At 35.6% G+C, this 22,437-nt stretch overlaps 1 protein-coding gene across 7 annotated transcripts in view; it reads right to left on the bottom strand.

Moving 5' to 3' along the window:
- EXOC4 (exocyst complex component 4) overlaps positions 1-22,437 on the bottom strand; it is a 970,332-nt gene that overhangs the window by 768,112 nt on the left and 179,783 nt on the right. The window lies entirely within an intron of this gene.

Here is a 22,437-nt window from a genome sequence, read left to right as displayed (position 1 = left end):
AAAAGGAGAAAACGATACTGAAGAGGCAGTAGTAGTAACCACAGGCCCTTAGGAGCCCCAAATTCGCCCCAACCTCTCAAAATAAGAAATTTTAATGGAAGGTGTGAGTGTGTTAGCATGTGTGTTTGTTTCTGTGAGTGAAAAGATTTCTGCCCTTGTTCCAAGAAATATTCATTAGGGTCTTGATATTTAAAGTATGGTACATGCAGCATTGGCAACACCTGAGTGCTTTTTAGAACTGTAAATCTCTGACCCCACTCCAGAACTAATGAATAAATGCTATATTTAAGAATATCCCCTGATGATATGTACATCAAAGCTTCAGAAGCACTGATTTGGCAAACTTGTTCACAACTTACTACTTCTCAATAGATAAAATGAAATGTTAGCATTGCTGATTTAAAATTTATTTTAAAAAATAATTCAATCACAAACTTTAAATTATACAACTTATAAAGCAGTACATTTGGGTAATTAATGGCTATTAGACATAATCAAAAAGCAACTTTAGGATTTCATTTATTCACTAGGCCAGAATATTTATGCAAAATTAATATAAGTATGACTTGTTCTTGTTTTAAATGCTTTTTAAAGAAAAAAATTCATTTTCACTACACATTTAATCAGTATGGCAATAGATAACTTACATACTTTTAACTCATTCCCAGTTTTCTAGTTTCCCAAAAGGTTTTATAAAGCCCTTAATTATACACTAGTGTGGAACAACTATTTTATTAGCTAATTTTCTGCCCTACCTCCTTTTCTCAGGTGAATGGGTCTTACCACAGTACCTAGATAAGGCACAGTTAATTTGTTTTGGATAGTGATTTGCCTTAAAAAGGGTAATTAATATTCTAGTTTCAAAATAAAAACCACATCTGTTAAAAATAATGGATTCAGAATTAGATTAAAGGGTTGGGAAGCTGAACTTGTGTCAAATTTGGACCAAATGAAAAAGGAAGTCTTCAAAACTCACTGCATAAACTATTAAATATCTATAGGTTATTAAAGAAATCCTCAATAAAAAATTCAAGCTTTTTAATATATATTTTTTTATATTTTATATTATATATATATATATATATTTATATATTCCCCATTAAAGAACATAAAATACATTGTCAATGTTAAGGAAAAAACAAAACTTATAACAACTAAAGCCACAGAGAGGTTTTAACAATTTATTGAATAGGAGAGAGAAGAAAACAGACACTTCCCTAATTTGGATCAATATTGGTACAAAAGCAACTACAGACAGGCTCAATCTCACCAAATTAAAAAAACATGTTGACTCTGACATCAAGGTAAAATTAATGTATACAAATTGTGACGGTAAACAGGATTCTTAGGAATATCCAGAGTGGTACTAAAAATCATTACAATTCTTCCAGTTGGTTAAAACTTGAAAGACATTTTTATTACCTTTACTGCTTTCTGTAAAGAGTTTAGGAACCTGCTTCAACTAGAAACCTAGAGCTGCAAACAGCTCCTTAAGCTACCATACTGAGACCTCACACCTTTCTCTGTTCTGTTTTCATCCTCTGTATATGTTTTACTCCCTGCTTCTTCTCTTCTTTTCCTCTTTTCATCTCTGTTCTAATTTGCTAACTGCTGGAATACAATATACCAGAAATGGAATGGCTTTTAAAAATGGGAATTTAATAAGTTGCTAGCTTACAGTTCTAAGGCCAAGAAAATGTCCCAATTAAAACAAGTTTTAGAAATGTCCAATCTAAGGCATCCAGAGAAAGATACCTTGGTTCAAGAAGGCCAGTGAAGTTTACAGTTTCACTCTCAAGTGAGAAGGCCACATGGCAAACACAGAGTTAATCTCTCATCTGGAAAGGCACATGGTGAACACAGTCAGAGCTCCTCTCTCATCTGGAAGGACACAAGGCGAAAATGGCATCAACTGCTAGCTTCCTCTCCTGGCTTCCTGTTTCATGAAGCTCCCTGGGAGGCATTTTCCCTCTTCATTTCCAAGGTCATTGGCTGGTGAATTCTGCTTCTTGTGGCTATGTTGTTCTGCTCTGCTCACTCTGAATCTCCTTTTCTCCAAAATGTTTCCTCTTTTATAGGACTCCAGAAACTAATCAAGACCCACCCTAATGGGTGGAGACACACCTCCACCTAATCCAGTTTAACAACCACTCTTGATTAAATCACATCTCCAGGGAGAGGATCTAATTACAGTTTCAAACATAGACTACCGAATAGGGATTAGAAGAAACAGCTGCCTTCACAAAATGGGATTAGGATTAAAACACGGCTTTTCTACGGTACATATATCATTTCAAATCAGCACAATCTCCTTATCTCTATCTTCTGTGACACAATTCATTTTCCAGCATATCAACTAATTTACTAATACAAATATCCCACCTATCTCAAATATATTTATTCTCTCATTATCTATTCATTAGCCCGTCAGGTAACACAAAACAGGGAAATGATCTCTCAGTGGATGATGGAAGGGAAAGGATCCTAATAAACCTTAAATTGGCGGAAAGAGGTTAAAATCGGTTCCCCAAAGAGATCTGGCTTTTGTTCATAAAATGATAAAGTACAGATAAAAAATGTAAAACTATAATTAGAGTCAGTCATTTGATATTAGTTCTCTAATGTAAAAAGGAAAAACAAAACTTCCTAAGGAAAAAACTGGAGGAAAGCGTACTGTAAAATCACAGTCAAAAGGGTGACTCTAAAACAACTGGTAACATACAAACATTTAATAGGAAGTCACTTACTAAAAATTTGTCCCGAAATTGACTAATGCCAAGTAAGAGAAAGAATAAGGTTACCCATTAAACTTAGTGTAGAGATGTGCATATAGTAAATGAATAATTAGTATCTGTCAACTAAATATTGACTATATTACTGTGAACTCCTAATATATTAAATTGTATTGAGAATAACTAAGAAAACCCAAGTGCTCTATTCTCTAGGGCCCAGGTCTTCAAGCACCTGGATTTAGAAATGTTGGGATCAACACTAATCCAAGGTCTCATCAGCTCATTTATGATTGGCCATAATTATCTTATAACTGCTTTTCCAGCCCTTCATTTTTCTCCCAGAGGCTCATATGTCTTCAGTGCTACTAACTCCTGATCTCATATTCCCAAGTATATAAAGTATAAACTCAAAATTCATATTAAAAAATGAGCACTATTTCCTAATTTAACTTATATGGTCACTTTAGTTGAATACTGTAAGTATATGGAATCTTGAATGGGGTATGAGATTTTGTTAGTTTGTCCAGGACTCTGAAATGCCCTGATACATCCCCGAGTAATTCGGGCAGTGGATAAAGAAGTATTTGCAAAGTCCCTCTGGGGACTGGGGAGAAAGGACGAAATATTCAATTTCCCCATTTGGAGAATTTCTGATATTCTCATAAGCAGTCGGGACAACCAAATCAATAGCCTTAGCTCTCAATCTTGGGGTTCATGCCTATGAAATGTATTCCTCCAAAGGATAGGCTAAGCCTACTTAAAATTATATCTAAGAGTCATCCCCAGAGAACCTCTTTTGTTGCTCAGATATGGCCTGTCTCTCCAAGCCAGTTTGGCAGGTGAACTCACTGCCCTTCCTCCTAAGTGGGTCATGACTCACAGGGGTATAAATCTCCCTGGCAACATGGAACAGGACTCCTGGGATGAGCAGGGACCCAGCATCAAGAGATTGAGAAATCCTTCTTGACAAAAAAGGGGAAAGAGAGAAATGAGACAAAATAAAGTGTCAGCAGCTGAGAGATTTCAAACGGAATTGAGAGGTTATCCCAGAGGTTATTCTTACACATTATATAGGTATCCCATTTCAGTTTATGGTGTATTGGACTGGCTAGAGGGAAGTACCTGAAACTGCTGAGCTGTATTCCAGGAGCCTAGATTCTTGAAGACGAATGTATAGTGTCAGAGCTTTTACAGTGTGACTGTTTGATTGTGAATACCTTGTGTCTGATGCTCTCTTTATTCCGCATACAGACAGATGAGTAAAAAAAAACATGGATAAAAAAATAATAGGGAGGACAAAGGGTAAAATAAATTGGGTAGATTGAAATACTAATGGTCAATGAGAGGGGGTGGTAAGGGTATAGTATGTATGAGTTTTTTTTTCTTTTTATTTCTTTGGCTGGAGTGATATAAATATTTGAAAAAATGATCATGGTGATGAATGCACAGCTATGTGATGATATTGTGAATCACTGACTGTTCACCATGTATGGAATGCACGCATGTAAAGATTTCTCAATAAAAATATTTAAAAAAAAAAAAAAAACCAAACAAAAAACACTGAGCACTAAGCCTATAGCTGAATACTTATGATGTATGTACTTTCCTGTATATCTAAAAAATACAAAATGAACAAGTAGAAGGGTAGAAATGGAGGAGGTGAAAGAGAAGGGAAAAGAAAAAAACTAAGATATATAATCTTTACAAAGGAAATAAATTAATTCTCAAATACTGGCCTGACAGCTATCCTAGTAGTTACAGGCAACTACTTCTCTGCAAGAGTATATGAGAATGTTTACCTTTAATGGTTTTAAAGCTATTTTTCACCATTTTAGCAAGGTGCAGTTTGGCTGAAATAAAAATAATAACTATGAACTGGAAATGCCAGCATTTCAAAGGATAATACTGACATAATTTTTAGCAATGCCAGAAAGACCATCTAATTTACATTAATAAAGCACTTTGGAATATAAATAGGATACAAATTCTAAATGATGATGATAACGATGACTGAGTTATCTACATTTTAACCTTTATAAATGTAATTAAAAAATAAGAAGCACTTAAATATTGCTTTACAATCTCTAATCAGTTTGGGGATACTAATTAAGCCACAGGGCATCCCCTGAAACATATGTAAATATTTCCATTTAGAGAAATGGAAGTCAAGGGACTTACTTAAGGTCACCATGAAAGAAACTAAAGGGAATCCAGTTCTGTTCAGTCCTTAAGAAGTTCAATTGAAAATGTGGAACACACTGAAACAAGCAAGGACAATAAAAACTCAACTTTTTAATTCACCTTTTAGGTCCCTCTGTAAATCTGCTTAAAGAAAGAAAGGATTACTAGGGAGTATCTGGAAAGGGAATGTTACTAAAATGAAGATCTGGCCCTACAATGTACTGTAGTCCACACTAAAAGTCTTCAACATCACTGAATAAAGTAAATGCAGATTGTGTGCTTGAAATAAAGAAAAAGGTTTATAACACAAATGTATGAAATCACTGAAATTCTGGAATGAAAGGACTTGTACGTAATACCAGAAGGAAATAACTAAACTAGGAAGATGCTGGTACAACCCTATTTCATTATAGGACCATGTATGTATCCTGTACTTACCCCTATGCTAGAATCAAGATCATGGCCCCTGACACCATTCAAGTCTGTCTAGAACAATTTTAGGTAAAAGACTTCTGGTCTGGAGAGCCTGCCTATGAGTCTCTCTATTCACATCTTTTCAAGATTATGACAAGCAAGTGAAATCTAATATATGAAAAAAATAGCCCAATAAATAGAAGCAGACATAGCAATAAAAGGTTATATAAATTTTGAAAACAAGGAGACAATATGCCATAGCAGTTAAGAGTAAAGCTCTAGAGTCAGACAAAGCCAGTTTGAAGTCTGGCCTCACCACTTAATAGTCAGGGCAAGTCACTTAACCTTTTTAAATCTCACTTTTATCATTACACATTAAGAATAATTTTATACATTAATATTATACATTAAAAATAATACACTAATGTGGGGATTAAATGAGATGTGTGTAACATGCTAAACACAGTGAGTAGTATATGGCAAATTATGAATAAATGGTAGCTACAACTTTTTTTTTAACTTTTTTATTATTAATGGAGAGAATACGTTTAGAGAAGAAAAATGGTTTATCTCCACTAGTGGGACAGTAAGCAAAAATGATCAGAGGTAACATGATAAAATCATGACTACTAAAAGATAATTAGTCTAATAAACAGAAGACAGGCTTTATAGCAAGATAAGAGAGGATCAAAATATTAATTCTTAGTAAAATTACTGAATACCTACTGTGAAATAACAGTATAAGTTTATAGAATAAAAGGACAGTTGTGGTCCTTGAAGGAGGGAAGGAGGGAGGGAGTAAAAAAAAAAAAAAAAGAAACCCAGATACCTCCAGACATAGATAGGATGACTAGATCAGCTTTGTTTGGGATAACTCCAGATTGGTTCAAAGGCTGTTAAAAAACAAAGTTTGAGGTGGCTAGAATAAGGATTGTTGCAACAAACAGCCAAGTTACAAGTCAAAGAAGTACTTTAGCTTGCTAAATAGATCCCTAAATACACACAGGTAAAATTAACCCTCAATATCTTGGTCACCTATATGAATAGAAGCAAACTACATATCCTCCATTAAAAGGGGGTAATGACCTTAAAAATGTCACTCTACTCTGCTAATTTTCCCAATTTGAAGTGAAGCGCCTCAATGTAAAACAGGTACCATTCCCTGATCTTGAGGCTGGCTCTTATGAAACTTATTTCTAGTGGAGAAGCTAAGCCTATAGTTATGCCTAACTTATTTCAAGAAAACCTCTTTTGCTGCTCAGATGTGTCCTCTTTCTCTCTAAGCGCAACTCCACATAGAAAATTATTACCCTCCCTGCTATGTGGGACATGACATCCCAGAGTGAAAGTCTCCCTGGGAATGTGGGACATAACTCCCAGGGATGAGACTGGTCTTGGCAAGGTGGGATCAACAATGTCTTCCTGACCAAATGGAGGAAAATATATGTAACAAGATAAGGAATCAATGGCTAAAGAGTTCAAATAGAGTAGAGAGGCTATTCTAGAGGCTACTTTTATCCAAGCTTCAGCTAGAGATTGCTAATTAACACAGTTTGTCAAACCCCAAACAACACCATTCCTGTTAACCCTAAAGAACACCAAGGGTTCTGCCTGAGAACCTATAAAAGTTTCACGCACTAAGATCACTTTCCAAAAACCTACAACCTCCAGATGGTTCCTAGGCCAGATAAGTCCTGAAACCCAAGTGTCAGTTTCTCCAAGAATATGAACCAGTTTCATCCCCCTATCCCATATTTGTCAACACCCCTTTCCAACATGAAAAAAGTTCAAATGGGCATAGAATAAATACCCATAAAATTGGGAGAAGGATCAAAGAAGAAGGAAGAGTTAAAACAAAGATAGAATTTAACAAATAAATATAACTACTGACTCATTATACAGATATTTGTTTTAGTCTCCAGTATCTTGGAGTAGCTAAAAGAAAATACCTGAAATTGTGGAACTATAAACCATACCAAACTTTAAAATCTGTTCTATAACTACTTGTTACAATGTACTTAGAATTTAATGCTTTTTTGTACATACATTTCACAATAAAAATTTTTAAAAAGAAATACATGGCATTCTTCACAGGAAAGTCATAATCATCTGAGGAATCAAGACTTCTAGGTGGAAGGCTGTTTAGTGAGTAAGCCATGAGGCTGACTAAATAAATACAACAATAAAGGCAGCAGTCAATAGAACTGAGGTTTAGTTTTATACTCAGGTTTACTCTAAAGTTGTAAAAAGCACAAGAATAGTGTCTCAGTTTATTAAGTTGCTGGAATGCAATATACCAGAAATGGAATGGCTTTAAAAAGGGAATATATTATGTTACAAGTTTACAGTTCTAAGGAAGTGAAAATATCCAAATGAAGGCAGCAACAAGAGGTTAACTTCACTCAAGAAAGGCAGATGCCACCTGGAACACCTGTCAGCTGGGAAATCATGTGGCTGGCGTCTGCTGGTCCTTGTTCCCGAATCACTGCTTCCAGCATCTGATGCCAGTTGTTTCCTCTCTGCGCTGGTTTGAAGCTATTATGTACCCCAGAAAAGCCATGTACTTTAATCCTCATTCAATATTGCTGGATGGAATCATTTTTATTGTTTCAATGGAGGTATGGCCCACCCAAATGTGGGTGATAGCATTTGATTGGATGGTTTTACCATGGAGGCTTTTCTCCACCCACCCAAGGTGGGATTGCTTACTGGAACCCTTTAAGAGGGAACCATTTTTGGAAAAAGCTTTAGAGACACAAGAGCCATCAGAACTGACAGAGCAAACAGAATCAACAGAGCCCTGGGGAAGCCGCTTGTTCTAGTTTGCTAGCTGCCAGAATTTAATATACTAGAAACAGAATGGCTTTTAAAAGGGGGAATTTAATAAGTTGCTAGTTTACAGTTGTAAGGCTGAGAAAATGTCCCAATTAAAACAAGTTTATAGAAATGTCCAATCTAAGGCATGCAGGGAAAGATACCTTGGTTCAAGAAGGTCGATGAAGTTCAGGGTTCCTCTCTCAAGTGGAAGGCCACATGGCGAACACAGTCAGAGGTTCTCTCTCATCTGGAAGGGCACATGGCGAAACAGCATCATCTGCTAGCTTATTCACCTGGCTTCCTGTTTCATGAAGCTCCCAGGAAGGCATTTCCCTTTTTCATCTCCAAAGGTCGCTGGCTGGTGGACTCTGCTTCTCATGGCTATGTCATTCTGCTCTGCTCTCTCTGAATCTCCCATTCTCTAAAACGTTTCCTCCTTTATAGGACTCCAGTAAATCATTCAAGACCCACCCAAATGGGTGGAGACACATCTCCCCTAATCCAGCTTAACAACCACTCTTGATTGGGTTACATCTCCAGGGAGATGATCTAATTACAGATTCAAACATACAGTATTGAATAGGGATTATTTTGCCTTTATGAAATGGGATTTTGATTAAAACATGGCTTTTCTAGGGTCCACACATCTTTTCAAACCAGTACACCACTGAAGAGAAAGCTAGCAGAACTCGCCATGTACCTTCCCAGCTGAGAGAGAACCCTGAACATCATCGGTCTTGTTGAACTAAGGTATCGTTCCCTGGATGCCTTAGATTGGACATTTTTATAGCCTTGCTTTAATTTGGGTATTCTCACGGTCTTAGACTGTAAATTTGCAACTTAATAAATTCCCCTTTTCAAAAGCCATTCCATTTCTAGTATATCACATTCTGACAGCTTGCAAATTAGAACATTCTCTGAGCATCTGTGGGCCTTCACTCACAACTGTGGGACACAACTCTAGGTTTGGGCTTGCTTAGCATCTCATGGGAAGGCACATGGTGACATCTGCTGGGCACTGCCCATGTCTAGGTATCGTTTCTTTGGACACTTCAAGCATCTCCAAATGTCTATGTCTCTGAAATAACTGTTCTCGAAGCATGTGGATCTGCTCTTATAAATGTCTGTGTCTGTATCTGTATCTGCTCTGAGCTTTCTCCAAAATGTTTCCCCTTTTAATTGGTAAGAAAATCACTCACCATTTTCCTAACTTTTTACAGATGGTGAGAGATAAAAGTGTATGGCTTTGGAACCCAATGTGTCCTCTGGTTTTTATTACCCATTTTTCTTGCCCTAGACTTAGGTTTAGTTTATTAGAACATGCAGGCCTCATTCTCTATATGAGTGGAGTGCACACCTCTGAAGTCTCATAAAAAATTTATTTTTAAGCATATTATTTATGTATCCGTTTTCCAAAACATCTTTACTCACAAATATAAATGAGTATCAATCATGAAACTTAAGAATTATTTCATGATGTGTTAAATAATTCACATCTTAACTTCATCTGAAGAATCTATGATGCCTATCCCTCAAATCTAGACCTCAAAATCTTTTGCATCAAAAGACTACACAACTGGGAAAGAATAATCTCTTTAATAAATGATGCTGGGAAAGCTGTATCTCCATTTACCAATAAAAGGGGACCCACTACTTCACATAGTATAAAAAATAAACTCAAATGGATCAAAGACCTAAATATAGGATCTAGAACTATCCAAATCCTAGAATGAAATGTAGGAAAGCATTTTCAGGACCTTGTTTTAGGCAATAGTTTCTTAGAACTTACACACAAACCACAAGCAACAAAACAAAAATAGATAAATGGTCCTTATCAAAATTAAAATAAACAAACAAAAAACTCCTATTGCTGCAGAGAAGCTAAGCTAGTTAAAGCTGTGCCTAAGAGTAAACCCCAGAGAACTTTTGTTTTTGCTCAGATGCAGCCTCTCTTTCTAAGCCAACTCAGCAGGTAAATTCACTGCCTCCCCCTTATGTGGGACATGACTCTCCCAGGGATGAGTCTGATACCTGGCATCACAGTACTGAGAAAGGCTTCTTGACAAAAAGATGGAAGATAAATGAAACAAAATAGAGTTTCTCTGGGATGAGAGATTTCGAATAGAGTTGAAAGATAATTCTAGAGATTATTCTTATGTATTATATAGATATCCCTTTTCAGTTTTTAATGTATTAGAATAACTATAGAATAGCTTCAACCTGAATCTGTTGAACTGTAATCCAGTAGCCTTGATTTTGGAGGATGACTATATAAATATATATATTTATAAAAAATATATATATGTCTTTTACAGTGTGACCATGTGACTGAGAAAATCCTATGGCTGACACTTACTTTATCCAGTGTGTGGACGGATGAGTGAAAAAAAGAGGACAAAAACAATTAATAATGGGGGAGGGGTAAGAGGTATGGGATGTTTTGGGTGCTCTTATTGTTATTCTTATTTCTATTATTTTTGGAATAATAAAAATGTTCAAAAATTGATTGTGGTGTTTGTTGAATGCACAACTATATGATGATACTGTGAGCCACTGATTATACACATTGGATGATTATATGGTATGTGAATTTATCTTAATAAAATTGTATAAAAAATTGTTAACCTTTTTAAAGTACTCTAGTAAACTAATCAAGACCCACATTGAATGGGCAGAGGCACATCTCCATCTAATCAAAAGGTTACACCCACAATTGGGCGTGCCACATCTCTATGGAGATAATCTAATCAAAAGTTTCTGCCCAATTTAAATAAATAAATTTCTGCCCTACAATATTGAATTAGGATTAAAAGAAATGGCTGTCCCCACAAGACTGAATGAGGATTAAGACATAGCTTTTCTGGGGTACAGTCAATAAAAATTATTGATTTTTGTAAAAATCTTCTTGTTCTATAGAAGTTAAGAGAATGTCAAGAAAAGTTAAAAGGAAAAAGTTAAGAGAATGTACTCTGAAATCAAACCCAGGACTCACTGTCATCATCTCAACATGGGAATAATAAAACCCAGCTCTCAGAAGTGTGAGAGTTAAAAGATATAGCGTGTTTAAGGTTTGGACTAGATTGTGTTCATTGGCATAAGTGAACATGACTGTTGAAGTTTCTTGATTTAACACCAGTCTTTATGATTTCATGGTTCTCCTATACAACAGAATAACCTGAAGAGCTTGTTAAACACAGATTGCTGAGCCCTACCCCAGAATTTCCCATTCAGTAGGTCTGGGATAACATCCTAGAATTTGCATTTCTAACTAATTCCCAAGGAATGTTGTTACTGCTGGTCTGAGGAGCACATTTTGAGAACCATTAGAGTATCTAAGATCTTTCCTGATGTCACTTCTATCATAAGAAATTTTCATGATCCAACAAAGGAATGAACCTCAGTAAAGAGTCAGAAAAGGTTAACATTGCATATGTAATAATAATAAAAAAAAAAAACTAGCATCTTCTGAGTTGGGAACTAAACAATCCCTGAAGAGAGAGTTTTGTTGGGCCGCCCCTCAACACCCTCACCTTGTTTCCATAAAAAGCTAGCAGGGTTTTTGGATGAAAATCCCAAGTGATTCTATCAGATTAAATTCTCTCTACAGAATTAACAGATGGCCTTTTCCTTTCTAAACGTGTGTGTTTGCACATGGGTATGTATATTTTTTTCCTTGAGAAATAAAACTCACTGCCTCCTAGAGTCACATAGGGCCTAAATGACAACCACAGTTCTGGTGTCCTAGTCACTTGCCCCTTTCATTACACAATATCAAATACTCCATCAGATCATAGCTGACCATAGGGAAAGGGAGATACAGCAGATATAAAATCAAGACAATAATAGATAGAAAAGATGAGGGTTTTCCAAGCTACTCTGGCTGCCTCCAGGTTTTCATTTTAGAGAAAAGAGCATTGCTCTTCACTGCATACACTTTCTCATCTCTCTAGTCCTCTGATAAATGATCTCACAGAAGATGAACAATCGCTCTCCACACACATATATCAGCACTAGGGGAATGTAAGTACAAATGCTCAGAGATAAAAGTGAGGAGAATAATATGACTACTTCCTACTAAAAATTCAAACTTTCCTTAATGTGAGCACTTCGAATGTGCCTATTTCACTTGAGGAAGTTTGCGTTTACTCTTTCACAAGTAAATGGATCTTTTATCATCTTCAACAGCTACTAGGTAAGAAAACAGGCAAAAGTACTGCAGTTTGACCAGCCATAATAATATAAAGACTTGGTACCAGGGAAAAATTATACTAATTACCACAGACAAGCAAGGCGACTTCAAATTGAGCCTCTCAGAAGTAATTTACTACTATAAACTGACACAATCACATCCATTTTAATTTCATATCCTTGTAGTTTTTTTTCCATTTTCCCCTGCTTCTAACTTTGCTGGTCTTTAAAAAGGAACTTTTTGATTGCATCTTTCTTATACTAGATAATTTGTAACATTCTCTTGAAGCTTGAAATTAAAACTTCTTTCTCCTACCAAATTAGTCCCTTCCCATTTGGAATATATCTTTTTGATTCTTGCATCTCTAATGGAGCTGAAAATTAATATGACTTTTTTGTTTAATTCTTTGATTATGCAAAAGAATCATCAATGATGTTAGCATGGTTCTGCATAGTTGCACAGGAGTTGTGATAAAAGTCTTACATTTCTATAGCACCACATCTCCCTGAGGACCACAAAACACTTCACAAACTGCACTCAGAGGAAACACCTCCATACCACTCCCTTGTAGCTGTCCTCAGGCGAAATGTATGGTCTGATTAAATGTCATTTACTCAAAAGAATTACAAAATAGAAGCTCCGATGAGTCTAAAGAAAGACTCAACTCTTAAGGAAGGTAATTACACAAAAAGATATCACTGAAAGAACTGGATTAAATTTTATAGCAAGTAACGTTTCACTTACAGCATCCCAAACAGAGAGGAATAACTCTGCAAAATCAGAAAGGGTGGTGCCAGATCAACCGCATGGCAACTAAGCTCTGTTTTCAGCCTACATCGATCAGTGAAACATCTAAAATGTGCCTGGATTTAGAAAAACAAGAAATGATATTCCTTTCTGATCACAGCAAGTGATCAGATCATCAACAGAATCCAGAATCTGAGAAGAAAGAAATGAAAAATGTCACAGGAACATTCCGTCTATTCCCCTACTGAAACAATTTTTGTCAGATCAAATGCTCAATGAAATTTGACTACATTTTCTAGGGAAATATCCTATAGCTCAATAGTTCTCACTGCAGAAATATTCCAACATTCAGTTTACTTCTAAATTTCTTAATTTCTTTCTGCTATGTTCACCAATATTCCTGTGGAAAATAATTCTTCATATTTGGAATTTTTAAAAATATTTTAAATTCTCACCATCACTTTTCCCAAGCTTAATTTTCAATCAAAAGCACCTGATCTACACTATCCAACTATTATTTTGTATTCCTTTTCCAATTATAAGACACTGTCAATTTTGGTCCCTTGATAAAAACAAAGTGGACAATAAATAAGCACTTGCTTAATTTTGTCTTGGAGCTCCTTTTTGATGATCTGCTATCTGTGAAAATGTAACCCCTCTAAAATGCACTGTTTGAAACCAGTGCCAAAAACTAAGGAATCATAACTTTCTTGTGAATGACACAATGGCTATATTTCATCAGCATTATCTATCTCAGAAAAGGTTAACAACTCTGCTTTCACACTCATTCCTAAACATTCCATTTCCTCTAAAAATCACTGAAACTTGCCTCATCTAAATTCCTTAATCACTGCAGATGCTCTGCTTAGGACTCCCACCCATTTGTCTATCTTCCTGGACATGTGTTCATCACTCATGGTGGCATTCCAGATGCCACTTCCCCAGAAGTGGGAGAAGTGGGAAGAAAGGGTTGATCAGCCTCAGTTCTATGATGAGATGCTATGTTGTGCAGCACAGCCAAAAATAGTGTTGGCCTTTTTCATTGCCATATCACGCTGCCTAACACATATCTAATGTGCTGTTGTTTATCACCCCCACGAGACTGGCTATTTCATGCTGAGTTTTAGCTGGTTGCTGCAGTTCACTTGGCAGCAGCACTCAACTTCTTTAGACAGAATGATAGCCAAAGCAATGGATTTTGTTTGTTGTTGTTGTTGATTTTATATTTTCAAAAACCTTCAAGATTTTTACGTAGCCAATCAAAAAAGGTTCATACCTCTCACTTGGGAAACACAACTCTTTGGCAACACCCACAGCTGCTTCTGGGAAGCCCAGAATCTTTTTTTTTTTTTTTTATTTTAATCATCTGTCCTTTTGAGTGCTGTAAAATTTGCTGTATAACTTACTGAGGGTAAAAATAATAATAAAATAATTTTGAAGAGAATTCCCCTGTGAAGAAGGGACATAAACTTTTTTCAACACCTCATAGTAGCATAGGTGTAGACTGGACAAAAATTTTTTGTCCATCCTTCTACAAGTATGCAATGGTATACAAAAAAGACATTTGGGATGATACAATCCTGCTACATGGTTTGGAAAGAGAGACATGTCTTTGAATAACATATTTTCTTAAAATCCATTGTTAGGGAGAACTTTGTTATGATTATATATAATTTTTGAAGCTTCCCATTAAGTGCATTCTCTAGAATTCTACTGGATATAAGATAGAAGAAATAGGAAAGGATATCAGGAAACTCCTTGACTCCATCCTCATTAACCAGCTCTTAATCATGTTGTAGGTCAGTAGGGTAGACTGAACTGTGAACCCAAGTTTGTTTGTACATGTGCTTTGTCTCGTTCTGCATTCTAGTGACAACAGACCCATTGTAAATAAGATGTCTTCATGATGTTCCTTGGTTAAGGTGTGGCCCACCTGAATCAAACTGGGCTTTAATCTGGATTACTAGAGTCCTTTATAGGCAGAGTAAAAAGCAGACAGAGAGGGAAACCACAGGGAGCAGCCAAAAACCATATGTCAACAGAAACTGGAAGAAAAAGGAGAAGACACTGACATGTGTACTGCACGTGACAGAAAAGCCAAGGACCAAGGATCACTGGCAGCGAGGCCCAGAACAACTCAGACTTCAGGAAAGAAAGCATCACTTGCTGCTGCCTTAATTTTGGACTTCTAACCCCCAAACCATGAGCCAATATATTCCACTGTTTAAACCAGACCACAGTATGGTATTTGTTTTAACAACTAGGAAACTATAACAGTTAAACTGATGAATTCAGGGATTAAGAGGGAAATAAAGGGCATAAAAAGCTGGTAAGCCTAGATATATTAACTCCAGTGTAATGCCCTATGACTGCCTCAACCTATTTTTTGTTCTACTTTCTTCTGCTTCTTCACTTTCTTTCAGGCACACTTATGGCTTTTATTTCTTCTACAAGGGGTCTATTCACATCACCTAAGGCATCACTAGCTTCTAAACTATCACACCCTGGCCTGAACATCACCTGGATCTTGTTCAAAACCTGCAACCACATCACCCATACACAATGAAAAACTAAAGAAAAGCTAAAATATGATATCACCACAAGGAACTCCAATCTATACAGAGTGTATGACATGCTGTTAATGACAGCTGGAGAGCTTGTTGAACAGATGAACTACTTGAGGAAAATATCCCTCACTTCATCTTTATACTCATAAATTTCTGAAACTAGTCTATCTGTACACCTTTGTCTATTATGCACAGGCAGACAATCCCTAAATTACTAATTCCTGCCCTAAATTCTCCCCCAGCCTCCTTCTTAATCTCCATCTGCCTATACTATTCCAATATTTCAAATTTTACATGCACAAAGCACCATCTTCCTGATTTTAATTTCCAATTATCTAGGCTCAAAACTTTACCCAGATTTATACCTCCCCTTCATTTCTTAAAGTCAATGTTAAAAGCTTTTGAGAACTCATTCTTCTTTCAACATCTCTCTAATCTCTGTACCCTTTCTTTTCATAGCCACTGCCCTAGTACAGTTTTTACCTTTTTCCTCCTGTATTGATTGCACTTTCCTTCTAGTTGGTGTTTCTCTATACATTTCCTTTCCTCACCAATTCATTTTGCACATTGCTGCCAGATAAATCACCTTAAGAACACTATTTTCACCATTTTAGTCCTCTCTGAAGAAAAAAAAAAGGCATAATATTCATCATCACCTATGAAGTAACCATATCCCCCAAATCAGCTTTCAATCTCATCAAATCTCTACACCTAAGCAGCAAGTTAAGGACAAGAATAAATAATAAGTTTTCCCAACATTATGGGAAATTGTACAAATAAATGATCTGGTTTAAGCATTTCAAGGCACAAAAATAAAAATGAGATAAAGATTAGAAACTTATAGATTAAAAGAGTCTTAAGAAACTTATCAATCAAACTACAATATTTAAACCTTACTTGGATCCTGATTCAAACAAACTTAAAACTATAAAATTATGACATTTGAGACAAATGGAAGTTTGAACATTGACTGCATATTTGGTGATATCAAGGAAATTATGTTTTTTTAGGTACAGTTGTGGTTTTTTAAGAGAGTACTTATCTTTTAGAAACACATAACTGAAGAATTTATGGTTGAACCAGTATGATCTCTAGGATTTTTTAAAAATAATAAGGGAGAGGGGAAGTAAGTAGGGGTAGAGATGAAACAATATTAGCCATAAACTGAAAACTGGTATTGGCAGTTCATTATGCTAGTCTATTTTTGAGAATATTTGAAATTTTCCATTATGAAAATAGAACAAAAACCTATGATGTCAGCTCAGTGCCTACAGGGCCAAATTCAAACTGTACAATCTGTTATTCAAAGATCTCTGTGAAATACAAATTCAATCCCATTTTGTTATGACACTTTCCAGAAAGTCAAGTAAATAAAAATTCTATCCTCCCCAGTTCTCTGTAATACTTACTGTTCACATCTTATAGTCGGTCCTAGCCATGTTATAATGTGCCAAGTACCACCCTGTCATGAACTCTACTGCTTCAGCCTATTGTACCCCGTCATAGAATGACCTTCTCTAGTACTTGTGTTCTCACTGAACACTTCCCTATAAAACCATAAACTATTCTGCATTGTCCTCGAATTACTTTTATGTTTTTGTCTTGACTCCTTGAAAAATTAAAATAATTTCTTTAATCACTTTTATGTTAACATGTAAAAAAAAAAAGGAATATCTTTTTCCCAATTAAAAAAAATTCCCATTAATACTAAATTCAGCAATTTCATACAAATTAAAAACTGGGTAGGAGAGAGAACAAACTCCTTCCTTCCTTAATAACAGACAATAACAAACATTCTGAAATAACTGTTTCTAGTCCAAAAAAATTATAGGATGAAATTATTTGTATTTTTCAATGTCCTCAAGTTTACAGTTCAGAAATAGGAATTATCTATATTTACTATCTTTGGGCTGTGACCCTAAATAAAGTTAGCCAAAATATACAAATGGAGAGCAATTACAGTATACTTGCTTAGTTTTATTTTCCCTTAAAAGTGTATATGGGTTAAAGAGCTTTCCTGTCCTTATAGAGTTTCATTGTCCTATCATCATTTGTTGTATTTCATAGAATACAAACACACTCCTAGACACACTACTGTGACATAACTTCTCCCACCCTATAATATGCCTTAAGAATCTTGGTTTTAATTAGGTCAAACCTATAACATTTGCTAATACTAGATCTTAACCATGAGTGTGCACTAGAATTGATAAGAATCCAATTGGAGCATGCTCTCCAGAGGTAGGTTCACAGGAAACTCCGACTATGTACCCCAACAAGGAATCACTGCTTTAAGACAGTGAAGATGTCAAAATTAAGACCAACCATGACTAGTATAACAGAATCCAGAAGACATTATTGACAAGATTATACATATGGTTAAAACAGACTAAATAATGGGACTTGATAGGTCACAGTGCTCTGTCTCTGACTTTTGCATCACTGCTTCTTGCCACCTCTTAATCATGGCAATGGGGTCCTGCTCAGCACAACAGAGCTTTACAGAGGGATTCTTTCAGTGTACCTTTCATTAGCAGAACTCATGCAACTAATAGAGATTTTACACGCTAAGATTGGAAGAAACATGTAACAACACATTCTGTATCATCTCAAAAGGTTTAAGGTTAAGCTTATTATAAAGCCACAGTGCTCAAAACAGCATGGTACTGCCACAAAATGGTATTAACCAATGGAATCCAATCAAGAATTTGAGAAAGACCACCAAATATATGGACAATTGATTTTCAATAAGCCCCCAAATCCACTGAACTGGGACAGATTAGTTTTTTCAATAAATGGGCATGGGAGAATTGGATATCATTAGCCAAAAGAATGAAAGAGGATTGCTCCCTTATACCTTATACAAAAAATTAATTCAAAATGGAATGAAGATCAAAATGTAAGAGCCAGCACCATAAAAGTTCTAGAAGAAAATGCAGTGAAACGTCTTAAAACCTAGTAACAGAAGGTAGCTTCTTAAATTTTACACCTAAAGCACAAGCAACAAAAGAAAAAAATAGATAAATGGGAACTCCTTAAGATTAAGAGCTTCTGGCCTCAAAAGACTTCTGTCAAAAAGGTGAAGAGGCAGCCAACTCATAGGAGAAATAACTGGAAACCACATATCGGATAAAGGTTTGATATCCTATGTACATAAAGAAATTATATAGCTTAAGAACAAAAGAACAAACAACACAATTATAAAATGGGAACGGGATATATATGAACAGACACTTTTCCAAAGAGCAAATACAAATGGCTAAAAAGCACATGAAGTGATGCTCTTTTTTTTTTAGATAAGCAAACAATTTATTAAGAAGAAAGACAAACTAGGTATCACTCACATTACCACATGGAGAGGATATGCTGCAAGACATTGAATTTTAGGTGTTTCTGAGTTTGGGATTTTTGTTAGATCATGGAGAAAGAGATTGTTTCAATCATATAGGAAGCATGTAAGAAACATGAAGCCCAGAGAACATCACAAGACTTATTTTCAAAAGTTTTTAGGAAAAGCTTTTGCAAGTGTAAATTATACATTTTCATTTTTGTAATTATACCTAAACCATACACTCTCAGAAGATTTCAATATATAATTCCTTCAGACTTAATTTCATTTCCTTTTTAAAGCAATTCACCATCAAAAACCTTCTGTAAAAGAAATCATTATTAATCATGTATATACAGCATACGAAAGAAAGAAATGCCCCCTAAATACTCATATTTATACTGCCGCATTAACTACCCAAAATTGTTATTGACCAAAACCATTTATCTCTTCAAGGCAGGTAAAATATTTATAAAAATGATTAAAATTATCTGCACTCAGAGACTTCATAAAATTCTTTTCAAAAAAATTTTCCTCTAAAAATTCAGAAAGATATTAACAGCCATTAAATTGCTGGGTACATTGTAGAGTGATGCTCATTTTTATTAGCCAGAAGGGAAATGCAAATCAAGATGACAGTGAGATATCACTTAACACCTATGAGAATCACTGCTATTAAATAAACAGAAAACTACAAATGTTGGAGATGATTTGGAAAAATTGGAACACTTGTTTACTGGTGGTGGGAATGTATAACCAGGTAGCCATTCTGGAAAACAGTTTGGCTATTCTTCAGAAAACTAAATATTGAGTTGTTCTATGAGCCAGAAATACCAATACTCGGTATATAAATAGAAAAGTTGAAAACAGTGACACAAACAGACATTTGCACACCAATGTTCATAGCAGCACTATTCACAATTACTAAAAGATGGAAACAATCCAAGTGCCCATCAATAGATGACTGGTTAAACAAACAAAATGTGATACGTACATTACAATGGAATACTATGCAGCAATAAGAAGAAATGAAGTCCAGAAGTATAAGACAACTTGGATGAACATTGAGGACATACAGATATTGTATAGATTTTGCTATTATAACTCTGGTAAAGGAAATCTCAGAGGTTATACTGTAGAATATAGCAAACTTAAAAAGATGATAATGTCCATATTTTAAAACTTCAACTTCTGTGTGAGACAAAAGGAAGAGAGGTTTTTTTGGTGAGAAATTTATATTTTGGGTAGCACATTACCTAATTTAACTTGTACAGTCAGTTTAGTTGGACACCATAAGTATATGGAATCTTGAAAAGCACATGAAATGTTGTTGATTTGTACATGCTAGTGTGATGCCCCAATATATCCCAGAGCCATTTGGGCAGTGAATAAAGAAGTATTTTCAAGGTCCCCTTGAGGTACTGGGGAGAAAGGAGGAAATATCCAACTTCCCTATTTGGAGAAGTCTTGATATTCTCTCAAGCAATGGGGAAAATCAAATCAACAGGCCAAGCCCTCAATCTTGGGGTTCACCCCTATACAACTTATTCCTGCAAAGGATAGGATAAGTCTACTTATAATTACGCCTAAGAGTCACCCCCAGAGAACCTCTTTTGTTGCTCAGATGTATCCACTCTTTCCAATAAAAGCCAATTAGCAGGTGAACTCACAGCCCTATCTTCTAAGTGGGACATGACTCCCAGGGGTGTAAATCTTCCTGGCAATGTGGGACAGAAATCTCAGGATGAGCAGGGACACAACATCATAGGATTGAGAAAGCCTTCTTGACCAAAAGAGGGAAGAGAGAAATGAGACAAAATAAAGTGTCAGTGGCTGAGAGATACCAGAGTCAAGATGTTATCCTGGAGGTTATTCTTATGCATTATATAGATATCCCTTTTTAGTTTATAGTGTATTGAGTAGCTAGAGGGAAGCATCTGAAACTGTTGAGCTGTGTTACAGTAGCTTTGATTCTTGAAGAGAATTGTATAACAATATTGCTTTTATTACATGACTGTGTGATTGTGAGAACCTCATGTCTGATGCTCCTTTTATCCAGGGTATGGACAGATGAGTAAAAGAATATGGATAAAAATACATAATAAATTGAGTAGATTGAAATATTAGTGGTCAATGAGAGAGTGGGGTAAGAGGAATGGGATGTATGAGTTTTTTCATTTTTCTTATCTCTCTTTCTGGAGTGAGGCAAATGTTCTAAAAATGAGCATGGTGATGAATACACAACTATATGATACTATTGTGAGCCACTGATTGAATACCATGTATGGACTGTATGTGTGTGAAGATTTATCAATAGAAATATAAAAAAAAAAGAAGAAGAAGAAGAAGAAAAATATAGCAGACCTAAAGGTACACAAAAGTCAGAGACAAGGCAAAGGCTACCCAAGGAGGTTGAATTTGAATGCAAGGGAATGCACAGAAATGATGGTAACTAATTAGTGGGGTTATAAATAACATCACCACATTGAAGGTGAATATGATTGAAAGGGGATGTATACTGTCATATATCTCACTGATTAAATCTACAATTATACATAAATTCTCACATGAACTATTTCAAAGATTTGATATTGGACAAAGCGTCAATAGTTGAGGGGTTTAGGGAGAAAACTAAAAATGCACACCATGGCCAATAGTTAACAGGAAGACAGCAACACTACCATAGCACTACCAGGGGCAACTAATTGGGGAGGGAGGAAGAGACAAGGGGGGCATAGACAAGTGATAAGTGGTAGTTCTGTTTTTCAGCTTTTTAAATATTTTTTATTGAGATATCTTTACACATATATAGTCCATCCAAATCATTTTCCCCATTATTTCAATTTCTACATACCCCTTATCTCCCCCATTATTTATTTATTTATTGTCCTTATTTTTTTACTCATCTGCCCATACCCTAGATAAAGGGAGCATCAGACACATGGGTTTCACAATGACACCACCACTTGCTCTTAAAAACATAATTAGCTCATGCTATTTTAACATCTGAAAATCTTTCAGTCAACAAATACACAGAAATGAAAAATAGCCTCATAAGAGTTTATGGCTCCTTTTGTTTATATCCAGAACAACAGACACATATTTGGACACCTGTCCCATTTTATTTTACTCTATTTTATCTTATTTTACTTTTTTTTTTAGCAGCTATAGATTTACAGAAAACTCATGTAAAAAGTACAAAGTTCCCATATACCCAAGTCCCACCCTCAAACAGAGTCTATTTAAATGAAAGGTTTTCATGACTATAAAAGCAAAACCTGCTTCTAGAAAATTTTTTAAACCCAGACCAACATAACTAATCAGAAGAGCCACCTACAGTCTCCCACCTCTCAGAGGCTCTGGGCACTTGCTTTAATACAGGGGTGGACCTTGTACACATGCAATTTTGTACTACTGTTTCTTTTAACATAAGCTATTGTAAGTGTTTCATGTCACTAATCA

This window comes from Tamandua tetradactyla, chromosome 1 (assembly GCF_023851605.1).
Source record: "Tamandua tetradactyla isolate mTamTet1 chromosome 1, mTamTet1.pri, whole genome shotgun sequence".
NCBI classification, from domain to species: domain Eukaryota; kingdom Metazoa; phylum Chordata; class Mammalia; order Pilosa; family Myrmecophagidae; genus Tamandua; species Tamandua tetradactyla.
Note: the sequence above shows the minus strand (reverse complement) of the source record. Positions and strands in the feature narration are given on the sequence as shown.